Raw genomic sequence first — 13,633 nt, forward strand, 5'->3', positions numbered from 1 at the left:
CACAGGGGAAGAAATTCCCAGGTGCACACAGTCTGCCCCGGAGCTCTGTGTGTCCACGCACAACTCTGGGGTGGGTGGGTTCTGCTGCATCTTGCGGCGATGGCAATGGGGGGGAGGGGGCATGCTGGGCCCACTGCATGATGGTGAGAGAGCGGCATGCCACTCTCCCACCATTATGGTGTGCGTGTGTGTGTGTGGGGGTGAAAACACCCTGTTCGGCTCTGCAGCACTGCAAAGCTGAATGGGGTGCTTTGTGTCCCTGCAGGGACACGATAGGTGGAGTGGAGGAGCTGGGCCTGGCCCAGCTGGGTCTCTGATGGTCACCACGGCAAGGAAGGGAACAGTGGAAGAATCTGCGTTCCCTTGCCATGGCAGCCATCAGAGGCCCTAATGCGGGCCAGGGCCGGGAGGGGCCCTGGAGAACGCCAGCGTCACACATAAGTAGGGATTACCCCCACTGGCATGCAGGCACTGGCCTGCCTTTCCCAGCCCGTGCATAATCAGTCTTGAAGTCTTCATGTTCCTTTGAGCACATTTCCTCTCACTAACCCTGGCTTGTTCTTGTCACAAACTGGAATTTGTTTTTGGTATCTGCATGCAGCATATTCTGAATAGTGTAGTGAAGATGATGACTGAAGGCCTAACAGTTACTTTTGTGGGAGACAGTACTTAGCTGCAGGGGACTTGTAAGCACATGCTTCTGCTAAGCCATACTAAACCTGAGTCATTCCTGTCACCCAGGGCTCACCAGCCTCCACTGAAGACTCTGGCCCCAAGGCCGGCACAAGTGCTAACTTTCCAGAATTGGAAGAACCAATAACACTAGCTTGTGTCCAGAAATCTAAAGGAAACATAAATGTTTTTAAAATCTATTAACTAGGTTTGGGGAGTCCTGAAATAAGACTATAACATCAATTTAATTAAAATATAATGAAATCTGCAGATTTGACAGTGAACATAAACATTTACCTCCCAGTACTTCTTTCAACAGTAATGAAAATTCTCAACTAATACAACAGTCTGTGGCCTGCAAAAAAAATCTTTGTTTTCTATTTTAGAAAAAAAGGAATTTTGTAAAAAAAAATAATCTCCTTTCCCCTTGAGCTATTCCTTGGTCCCGTTGGGACACGAAAGGAAGCAAACAGTTTATTTACAGAGATTTTCCAAGTTCCAGAACGAGAAAGAAAATATTAACTATGATGGGAATTTTTTTTGAACAACAGAAAAAAAGTTTGTGGGATAAGGGCGAAGAAATGTTGCATGGATGCTACAAAGCAAAAGTATCTTTTCAGAGACTGTGCTCAGAGAAGAAACCTATCTACCCTCGCAGGCAAACACTGCGGTAGTTGTCTTATACCAACAATAAAGACAACATTACTTAAGACATAAAAATACCTATTAGAATGGTTATCAATAACACATTGTATCAATTACAAGCAGTTGCTCTTAAAAACACCACTTTTAAGCCAAAACCCATACTGTAAACTTAAAGTTTGCAACTGCTCCAAATTAGCAGGTGTTGCAAGTTAAGCAGAGCTGGCCCTGGTTAGCATTTGCAAAGCAGAGTGGGGCAATGTTAGTCTGTTGCCTTGGAAAGCCTTTGGATTGCCACACTTCGACACTTCACACACAGAAACCTAGGGAAGGAACAATTTCACTGCCTGCAAGTCCTTACATAATCTCATTTTAAGGCTCCCCCACCCCTGGCAGGACTGAAAACAACCCTATAATAAGCAACCTCCTACAACAAGAAAATTAGCTTTAAAACGCAGGTTGAGGCTACTTGAAGAGTTCAATGACCCCTTCTGCTGAGCTCCCATGGGCTTCCTCCACTGGACTCCCTCTACTTCCTGCTTTATAGTAATTTGGCAGTGCATCTAATCCTGGCACATGGGTTTGCCTCTATTTTATCTGCTTTGACACTGGGGAAAAAATCTCACAGTGCAAAAATGTTCCCAGTTCAGTAAAATTGAAGTATGAGATCAAGATGTCCATTGCAGTGACAGGACAATTGACCTCACACCCATGGTTTGATTATATTCTGTCCCATTGATTCATGCCTGTTAAAAACCTCTTTGTCAACATTCAGGAAGTCTAAAAATATCAGCCTTTCCTGTTAGGTTGTACTTCATTTCCTTAAGCAAGTTATTTCTGTTGAGGGAGTAAGACAGGGCAGAAGAAATGTGAATGTCCGTGCTCTAATTCCCTAGTCATATGTGGCATTTTGCAGGAGGTCAAAGAGAGCAGATCCATTCTATGATGTGGGGCAACAGGCATGGAGACAGCAGCAAATGGGCATTGTTTCCTGAAGAAAATTTTGGGACTGGACACAGCAAAATCCTCCCCCTGCCTTCTCCAGCCATTTTTGTTTGTTTGTTTTGCATAGGCTTCTGTGCCATACAATGAATATTAAACTGTGCTTTTGCTGAAGAAGACTTTTCTTAGGACTGCAGTGCCGATCCAAAGTGCTATGCCAGTGTGCTATCCCAGATCCCTTTGCAACATCAGTCCAACACACAGAGATCAGGCTGGTGAGTAGTGGACTGGACACACAAAGAGCCTCTAATCTGGGAAAGTGGGTTTGATTACCCACTCCTTCACATGAAGCTAGCTGGGCGACTTTGGGCCAGTCACAGTTCTGTTAGTCTGAGCATTTCCATCAAAGCTCTCTCAGCCCCACCTACCTCGCATTGCCTCCAACATCCTAGGCAAGACAGACAAGTGGCGCCCTGAGAAAGGGCTTTCTCTGTTGTGACACCAAACTTTGGAACTCCCTACCCAGGGAGATTCATGCACTTCTCTCTATTACCCCCCAATTGCCCATTTCATCTTCTGGAAAATGAAGTTGCCAAAAAGACAAGTCAAGAATTTATTGGACCTTTCATTTTTTGCAGAGCTGGTCTGCCAATAGATATCTGGATAATTCAAATCACCATTGAGAACTTCGTAATTTGGTCTAGGAGCATCTCATCCCAGTCCTCTGCCTGGTCTGGTAGTCTATAGCAGACCCCCACAATAATACCACTATCATTTCCTACTCCTTTTATTTTTACCCAAATACTCTCAACTGAACTTCCATGCTCAGATACATGTACTTCCTACTAAGTATACACATTCTTAACATATGCTGCTACTCTTCCCTTCTTTATTTTTCTGTCCCTTTTAAATCAGTTGTATCCCTCAATCCTTGTATTCCAATTGTGAGTGTTATCCCACCAAGTTTCTGTAATGCCTATTAGACCATAGTCCCCTTCCTCTATTAGGACTTCTAGTTCTTCCTCCTTGTTTCTCATACTGTGTGCATTAGTGTAGAGATATCACAATCCTTCATTCGAGTGTCCCAGGGTTTTAGTTTTTGAATTTACCTGTAAGTTAATGGTTCCCTGCATATGTGCCATTCCCTGTAAATCTTCAGGCTTATCATCATCAAACTAGGCTTTGAATTTATGTCTCACTCCCTGATTAGATTTAATTTAAAGCCCTCATCAGCAGGTCTGCAAGGCTCTTTGAAAATACATCCTTGTATCTGAACAGAGATTGTAATGGTATGACTGGCTTCCACCCAGTGACAGAGGGTTCAGGCAATAAGACTGCTGTAGTTCCTCTGAGGCTCTATAACAGTAGCAATTCATAGTTGCTCCTAGGAAAATGGAGTCCCATCTCAAACCAAGTGCCTAAAGAAGGAATCTCCAACCATGGTGAGTTTGCAAGCACTTTTGGAATTTTGAGAAAACTCAGGCCAGGAGTTATCTGGGGTTGTTTTGTGGCCAGGAAAATTTTTGCTCCCCAGTATGGTCAAGAGGCAAGAGCATCTTGTAGTGCAGAGTGGTAAGTGCAGCAGACATGCAGTCTGAAAGCTCTGCCCTTGAGGCTGGGAGTTTAATATGGACAATAATGTACTTGTGCAGCAAAGCACTTGTCAGATTTCATCTCACATGTTTCTGGCTGCAAGTTTAGAGACCAAGGTGACAAAACACATTCCATAGTGTAAAGAGTCCCGTCCCGTATATGCATAGCCACCCACCAGCGTTGAATTCTTTTTTCAGAATAGGGTGGTCAGTTGCCATTTCTTGAACTAGTTTTAGGGTGCCGATATGGGAACTGAGCATACATTTCACTAAGTTATCATCTAGCACCATCACTACCAGTTCTGGCAGGTGGAGGCGGAGGAGACCCTAAATTCTGGCCATGTGGAGGAACTTATGGCCAGCACCCATATGGAGTCCCACCGAATGTATCAATCCATCTCCTGGTGGATATTTCGCTGAGATTACAAGCAAATCCCTGACTAGTGCTGCTCCAAATTCAAATGCATAGAGTGTAACTTTATGGGCAGTATGGAGGCCTGGGAGGATGGCAGGACACTCCACCAACCTACGCTGATAGAGGCAGCCATTTGGCCACGCTGGGAGGTGTAATGGCACTTGAGCGACTCCCTATCAAGTTTAGCTCACCAGAGTCCATTCTGCTTTTGCCTAATGTGGAACAGAGAGCCTCTTGTGGTGCAGAGTGGTAAGCGGCAGAAATGCTGTCTGTCTATGAGGCTGGGAGTTCGATCCCAGCAGCCGGCTCAAGGTTGACTCAGCCTTCTATCCTTCCGAGTTTGGTAAAATGAGTACCCAGCTTGCTGCTGGGGAGTAAACGGTAATGACTGGGGAAGGCACTGGCAAACCACCCCATACTGAGTGCCATGAAAATGCTAGAGGGCGTCACCCCAAGGGTCAGACATGACCCGGTGCTTGCACAGGGGATACCTTTACCTTTATGATCATGAAGTGGTGACTGCTGGCCTCCTGAGTAGTCTTAGCAGTATCTAGCCAGTTGACTAACTGGTGGTTGCCTGGGGATTCAGAGTAGGGGAGAACCTGAGGGGAAGTTCTTTCCCTCCGTCCAATTCCTCTCCCTTATAGGGCAGGATGGCTGAAGTCAACTGGGTGCAGGCCCAGCAGCCATCCTGCCCTTGGTTGTACATATGTGGCACTATTGTACATGTAATTCTTTCTTGTCATAGCTTAAGAGTGGTTGCAGTTATCAGGCTAAATTAATGTTTTGGGGGGTGAGGTTGTGCCTGTGTGTTTGCCTCCCCTCGGGAAGGAATTAAACTCAAATGGTCTTGGGGTAGAGCCCTGCAGCGGCATGTCCAGCTCTACTCACAGGTGGCAAGGGAACCATGAAGAGGCTCGAGTCCGTGACAGAACTGAGGACTTGCAGTCCCAAGTCTACCACCAGCAAGTGGGTTGGGGATGGATTCCATTGGCCAACAGGCAGGTCCTTCGATGCCTGGATCTGTGCCCTATGCCATGCCAATATTCTGGTGGCTATAAACAATAAGACTGCAGCTATTTTACTCCAACTGGGTTTCTGTGTGTATCTGTTGCCCCATTTCTTCCCTCCCTGTCTCCTCCTCTGCCCTTAAGACGGCAAAGGATAGAGTACCACCACAAAATCTCTGCTAGAGTAAGGTGACCAGAATTTAGAAACCGTAAGGTGGTGGCAGCAGCGGTGCAGTGGCGGCAGCATGGGGGGCGGTGGCGTGAGGGCGGCAGCGGTGGCAGCAGTGGCGTGGCGGCGGCCTCCCTCCCTCCGACTGGGCTCACCTCGCCTCCCACGCGCCTCTCCCGTCTGATGACATATGAAGGCCTGCTATCTGCAGACAAGCTGAGTACTCATGGTTGTGATATAGTAATGAACTCCGTGATTTGCAATCTACCAGCTGGTAGGGGGTTGCTCAAAATTTTTGTTCCATTTTAAGCCCAAGAGTGAAGCTGAAAAGGGCACCAGAAACTAATCAATTTGTACCATACTAGGGATTAATGTAATAATTGTAAGAACAGAACCAGGATCTGTCAGGCATTTTGGACCGATCAGTAATAAAAATGAAGTCATGTGGATTATCACCAAATTGATCAATGTACAATGTATGTATGTAGGTTAGCTTCCGCAGACTGCCTTCTTTGCCTCCATTCCAGGATTTTCTGGCAGTCCGTCAAAAAGACATCATTTTAGAACTGAGATCTTTGTCAGGACAAAATCATTTCCTCATTGGCCTCAGGATACAAATCTTGCTTTTCCCTTTTTCCTGCCCCCATCTTGCCCTTTGCTATCCGTTCCCTTTACTGTAGTGATTTCACTCTTAGTCAGACTCCTATCTCATTTGTTTATCTAAATTGTGTCCTGTTTATCTCTTCTCTTCCACAGAAGTAATATCATTCTTGTCTCCAAAGTCCTTCCGTGCATCAGTGGGGAACCACAGGGACAGAGGCTCTGCTCCAAAGATAGGCAGGCAAGACAAGAGGAAGGTCATTGAGGAGGCTCATCCAGGCATTCAGTGAATGCACACCAGAGGCCCCAGAGCCAGTCCCAAGAACATCACAATAAATACAGTTCAACTGTTCACATTTAGCAGGGGCAGACTCTAATTTCTGGACCCTCCACCCTGGGAAATGAGCACTCCCCCCACCCCACACACAAGTTTTGGGAATGCATTGAACTGAATTAAAAAAAAATCCTACTTACATACATCATCCTCCTCTTTCTCATTTTATCCTCAGAACCACCATGCAAGGTAGCTTAGGCTGAGAATGTGTGTCTGGGCCAGCAAGCTTCCATGGCAGAATGAGGATTTGAACATGGGTCCCATCTGGCTCTCTGGTGCTATCATTCTGTTAATGCTACCTTTTAAGTTGAGTTTTCAGTCCCTCCTCCAGGCTCCAGAAGCTAAACCTGAACAGGGTGCAAATGCCACACATCTCTAGTTCACATGCATGTAAATATTGTCAGCTTAGAGCTTGGCTGACGCTGTAGAAGGAAGATGCTGCTTACGGAACAAAGCCCACAGAAGGCTTGTTGTTTTAGCATGGAAAATAAAGTCCTTCATTGTGAAGGAACTACAAACATAATAGGAAAAGTAGGATAAAGGCTTTTTCTATTGAAGTAGGATGGAGACTGAGCAGATGACATCTTGCCTTCACGATCATTAAGGGAGAGAAAAAGGAAGTTAGCCAGATAGGTCCTCAGTAAGGATCTGAAGTCTAGTCTCTCAGATCCTACTGTAATATTTCAAATGGCTGCATCTGTCACATTCAGGCACTATTGCTCTACCCAGGGTTGCCAGGATACACAAATACAATTACATGCACAGAAATACACAAGAGCGAGGTCTACGAACCAGTCCAGAGTTAGAGATCCAAATGCCCAGTCAGGGTAGGTGGGTCAAGGGTCCAGTTCTGATGCTTGAGAACAGGTGCAGATACAGGGCTCTGGGTGTCAAGCTTCAGGAGCAAACACAGATAACCAGAAACAAGGTACAAGGTTTACCTTCCTACAGATGCTATTTCTTTATCAGCCTGCCAGTCCTTGTCCTGCAAGGACTGTTTCAGGAACTAACAACAACAATATATCATCTGCAAGACTGTGGCTTGGCCCCAAAGGTCTTTTTAATCCCATTTTCTTTTTCTTCTTGCTATGCCCAAAACAGACACCTTCCAATCCAAATTCCTCTCCAAGTCTACCCCAGGAATGTCAAACACTCATCTACAATTGAGCACTGGATCATTAGCACTTTTTAACACCTGAACAGATCTCCAACCTTTTTACATTTCTTTAGTATTACCCAGTCAATACCATCAAGCTATTGTTTAGGCTCCTGCATGTAGCACATCGCTAGAAGCTACATTTTTATTTATTTATTAATTACTTTATTTATTTTTGAACTTATATTCCACCGTCAGTAAACTGGCTCACAGCAGGTTACATATTTGTTATTGTTATGTGCGAAGTCGTGTCCGACCCATCGCGACCCCATGGACAATGATCCTCCAGGCCTTCCTGTCCTCTACCATTCCCTGGAGTCCTTTTAAGTTTGCACCTACTGCTTCAGTGACTCCATCCAGCCACCTCATTCTCTGTCGTCCCCTTCTTCTTTTGCCCTCGATCACTCCCAGCATTAGGCTCTTCTCCAGGGAGTCCTTCCTTCTCATGAGGTGGCCAAAGTATTTGAGTTTCATCTTCAGGATCTGGCCTTCTAAAGAGCAGTCAGGGCTGATCTCCTCTAGGACTGACCGGTTTGTTCGCCTTGCAGTCCAAGGGACTCGCAAGAGTCTTCTCCAGCACCAGAGTTCAAAAGCCTCAATTCTTTGATGCTCGGCCTTCCTTATGGTCCAACTTTCGCAGCCATACATTGCAACTGGGAATACCATAGCCTTGACTAAACGCACTTTTGTTGGTAGGGTGATGTCTCTGCTTTTTAGGATGCTGTCTAGATTTGCCATAGCTTTCCTCCCTAGGAGCAAGCGTCTTTTAATTTCTTTGCTGCAGTCCCCATCTGCAGTGATCTTGGAGCCGAGGAAAATAAAATCTGTCACTATCTCCATTTCTTCCCCATCTATTTGCCAGGAATTGAGAGGGCCGGCTGCCATGATCTTTGTTTTCTTGATGTTGAGTTTCAAGCCAACTTTTGCACTCTCCTCCTTCACCCGCATCAACAGGCTCTTTAGTTCCTCTTCACTTTCTGCCATTAGAGTGGTATCATCTGCATATCTGAGGTTGTTGATATTTCTCCCTGCAATCTTGATCCCAATTTGTGACTCCTCTAATCCCGCCTTTCTCATGATGTGCTCCGCATACAAGTTAAATAGGCAAGGCGACAGTATACAGCCTTGCCGAACTCCTTTCTCAATTTTGAACCAATCCGTGATTCCATGTTAAGTTCTCACTGTTGCTTCTTGACCTGCATATAAAACCCCATAATTCAATAATATAAAACACAATTCCCATACAATTATAATCCTTCACCCAGTGGCAGGTAAAACAATCTCCAAAATTCCCCCTCCCTGAAAACCTGGTAGATCTCAACCTAAATGGCATTGAGGAATATCTATTGTATATCCATGGAATCTGCCATGGAAAGGGAAGAGCCCAGGACCTTCTGGCTCTAGCCTGGCCCAAAAACCTGGAGGAAGAACTCAGTTTTGCAGGCCCTGTGGAACTGCGACAGCTATAAAAATCAGCTTTCAGACCCATTTGGGTGGATTTAGTAATCAGCCCTGATTCCAGATGCTACCCCCTGCTGTCATGCTGCTAGTCCCCCCTCCGATCCTCAATTCTTCTGGACAGGTAAACATACTCTGAACTCCCCCATTTTTATTTCTTAGGATCTTTGCATGTTTTGCTCTTGTGTGTGAGTTTTGAATGTACCCCAATATTTTCCACAAACAGATCTCCTTGAGTATAAGTTATCATCTTTATTTTAAAAGGGTTTCTCCCTGGGAAAAAGAACTCTGTAAACATTGGTATTGCCCAATGAGAGCCTCTTGTGGCTCAGAGTGGTAAGGCAGCAGACATGCAGTCTGAAAGCTCTGCCCATGAGGCTGGGTAATGACTAGGGAAGGCACTGGCAAACTACCCCGTATTGAGTCTGCCATGAAAACGCTAGAGGGCATAACCCCAAGGGTCAGACATGACCCGGTGCTTGCACAGGGGATACCTTTACCTTTTAAACATTGGTAAACAGTTCCCCTGTAGAAAATTGTATGCTATTGAGATCCCAATCCTCCCCAGGCTCCATCCCCAAATCTTGAGGAGAGTCCCAACCAGAATCTGGGAGCCCTACCCCTGCCAGTGGCCAGCGGGAACCCGGCAACTGAGGCAAAGCAAGCAATACCCGTCAGCCAGAGTTACCAACATCAAAGTGGAGTCTAGAATTTTTGGGAATTATAAATGATCTCTGGATTACAGAGATCAGTTCTCCCTGGAGGAAAGTTCCCACAGGGCCCTCGGCTCCTCTGGGGCCAGTACTGAAAAGGCCCTGCCCCTGGTCGAGGCCAGGCGAACTTCCCAGGGGCTGGGAACGACCAATATGTTGGTACCTGCAGAGTGTAAAGCCCTGAGGCAACATAGGACAACAGGTGGTCCTTCAGATATGTGGGTTTCAGACCACAAAGGGCCTTGAAGGTCTAAACCAGATCCTTGAACCTGATCTGGGCTGCAACTGATCTGGGCTGCAACCATTAATAACACTTGATTTATATGGTAACATGTAGCATGCCAAATTCCCTATAAATACATACTTGGCAGATGTTAAGAGTTAACAAGCCAAACATGCAATGTAAAGCATCATCCCAATGGGTCCTTTTAACAATTCAACAACACCCAATAGCATAATAACTGGGCAGGGCAAGCATTACATATTGCCAGAGTTATTCCAGCAGATGTTGTAGAATAAGCAGCATCTGATGAAAGTCATATGCAGAAGAAAAGCACTGAAAGATACACTTTAAGAAGATTTCAGCAGAATATATAAGAAGCCCAACTATGAAGAATGTGCAAGAATCGAACATTGGCATTACAAAAATTAAAATATAGGTATTACTGTTGATCTGAAGATAGTTTGAGGGCCAGGCAGCCTCTACAAGTACTGGAAAGCTTATTTCAATGTGAGACTTTATTTAAAATGCAACTGTACATAGATATATTTGCCTTTTAACAAGGCATCGTATTGAAATACGCTTTCCAATGCCTGCCTGGACTTCAATGCAAGTTCAGGAAGTCAATTCTCAAGATTCTGCTCCAGCCCTGTCTTTTCTCTGAACATCAAAGCACCCAATTTGTTTTCTTAAGAGTTTATATCCTGGTTCAGTAGCACAGTTGGTCATGACTTACATCAAAGATCATGTTGGGAAAGGCTGACATCTTGTAGATTCTGTAAAGAGCCTTGGGTTGTGGTTGGAGCCTGTGCTATCATTGGATAGTGTTGGTAGTGTTCAAATATACAAAAGTGCGCAGTACCAAACTGCTTAAAATAATAAAGTAATTTTATTAAGGGAAACAAACTTTATGTAGAATAAGAGAGAGAGAGTGAGAGAGATTCCTGTCTAATTACCCTGTTCTGTTGCTCATTCTGTCTGTTCAGGAGGCAAGCAGGGAGGAAGTGTGCTGAAGGGGCAGGAAGTCTCCTACTGAGACAATCAGGACACTGAGGAGATTATTTGAAGTTCCTTTTCAAGCTGTGATAAATACACATCTCCTCCAATGCCCCCTGCAGGATACTCTTCATATCCCTTTGAATCAGGCACACTACAGAACTTGCACATTCCAACTGCTAGAACACTCAGCATTTTCCCACCTAAGTCAAGCCTACCAGCTGGCTCTTTATTTGTCTGGATCAGACCTCACCACATTGATCCATGCTCTGGTCACCTCCAGATAGGACTACTGCAATTCCCTCTCTGTAGAGCTACCCTTTGTAAACACTTTGGAAACTGCAGTTGATCCAGAATCCAGCTGCCAGGTTGCCAAATCGGCCAGGTTGCCAACACAGCATGGTCAGCTTGTGTTACTCCAGTTCTGCAGCAGCTGCCCTGGCTACCTGGAGAGCTGGTTTGATTCCCCACTCCTCCACATGCAGCCTGCTGGGTGACCTTGGGCTAGTGACAATTCTCTCGGTGCTCTTTCAGCCTCATCTACCTCACAGGTACTCATTGGATATTGTACTTTCATGTTGGATAATGTACTTTCAACATACTTCTGCCGTTGGATTTTCCTATGCAAAATGTGTACAGAATGAGTCCATCTCTTGTGGGGAGAGGAAGGGAAGGCAATTTTTAACCCCCTTGAGAGACTTTTGGGTAGTAAAAAAAAGTGGAGTACAAAAAGCCCAGTTCTTCTTTCAGAACTCATTTTCCTTACATTCCAGTTGGTCCCTTTTCTAGATGTCTTGTGGAATTAGCTGAAATATTATTCCAGAAGGCCTTTTGAATTAATGCTGTCCGCTGTGTTTGTAAGTCTGTTTTGTGCGTGCTGTTATGATAAGCAGTCTTATTTGTTTTGAACAGAGACGCATAAAGAAGAAAACAGAAGCAAATTAAATCTCCAGTCTTCAAATCCCAAAAAGGAAATCAGTGTCTCAACTTCGGGGGGGAGGGGCACTTGTTTTGCATACTCTTCACAACAAAAGAAGAAGAGCACCCTGAAACCTATATGGAAGACTGTTCCATTTTCTTGGGCAGAAAAGGAATAAGCACTCATGGACTTCTAAGTCCAGAAGATACTAGCAGAAGAGGCCTACAAGCTGAGCAGATTTGGAGTAGGGGGCCTTTAGGGCCCCTGACCCATCCAGGGCCAAAATGATATTCAGGAGCACACCGCGGTGATCAGTATAAAGAAAGGGAGCCACAAACTGGATGACAGGGGTATTTCATCTAATCTAATTAATGTTGTTATTTTTACATTGTTTTAATGATTATGTTCTATTTATCATGCTGTTAGCCGCCTTGAGCCGGCTTGCTGGGATGGCCAGTCAAAGAAATGCAAATAATAAACAAACAGACAAGTGCAACACTGCTTTCTGGAGCCTATTTAACAGGAAAATTAAGAGGAGGGAATGTCTGAAAAACTGAAGGAAGTTTTTCATTATAAATGTTTCTGAGGACAATGAACAAAACTATGCAAGCCATCCAGGAAGCCTGTCCAAGCACTTATGGCTATTCTTGGCAGAACAATAGCAATGAGGACTTGGAAAGGTCACCATGGAACAACTCCTGTCTGGACATTGTTTAATAACAAAGTACCAGTGCTATAGTCTTGCTTAGGAGAAGATCAAAGGACCAGATGATAAATCTTAGTATCAAATAGCACTGGGCTGGATCCAGTGATGCACAAGAGGAAAGGAAAATGTACGCAGTGCAATTCTGCTTTCGCAAGCACAAGGGCAGTGATTGCACAACACAGAGGCATGGATCCTAAGCAGTGTGAGTGGAGTCACACTGGAAGAAGGCAGCTTCCCCACCTCCCCCCTGCTTTGTCTTCCAAAATCATATCTCTCTGAAGCAGGGTTGTTAGCTCTGGGTTGGGAAAAACCTGGAGACTTTGGGGGTGGAGCCTGAAGAGGGCAGGGATAGGGAGGGGAAGGGCTTCAGTATGGTATCGTGCCATACAGTCTACCCTCTAAGCAGACATTTTCTCCAGGGGAATTGATCTCTGTGGCCTGGAGATGAGCTGTGATTCCAGGGGATCCCAGTTCCCACCTGGAGACCGGCATCCCAAATCAGAAGAAGTTATGTGCTTGGCAGACTGGGAGTCTCAGTCTACATGAGAATTGATCAAAATTGTCCTCTCCTCCAGAAACAGAAGAGCCATTCCCTCAGAGAAGCTGCTGCTGTGCCAATGGTACATCATCTCAAGACCCAAATTGTAGGGTTCTATGTCATTTAATGGACTCCGGGGAATGGTAGAGGACAGGAAGGCCTGGAGGATCATTGTCCATGGGGTCGCGATGGGTCGGACACGACTTCGCACATAACAACAACAAATGTCATTTAAAATGAAATAACAATGTAAATATGGAGCAATGGAATGTATGATGGATAAATCATTTCAATTCATTTTGTTTGCTTTTGAAATTCTAACAGCACGACTAGCTTGTGCTATGGCTTACGCACCTGGAAAACAAAGTGGGGATATAAGCCATTTATTTTGGAATAAGTAGATAGTGGGGAGTAATTTTAGCACTTCACTAGGGTTCTTGTGCACACTAAAATCTTACATGGGATCTTCGCTATTATGGTTAATCGATAAAGTTCTAGAGAACCGTCCAACTGAATTTGTAGATGGTTTCTTTTAATCATATTACTTTGCA

This window comes from Paroedura picta, chromosome 4 (assembly GCF_049243985.1).
Source record: "Paroedura picta isolate Pp20150507F chromosome 4, Ppicta_v3.0, whole genome shotgun sequence".
In the NCBI taxonomy this organism is placed as follows: Eukaryota; Metazoa; Chordata; class Lepidosauria; order Squamata; family Gekkonidae; genus Paroedura; species Paroedura picta.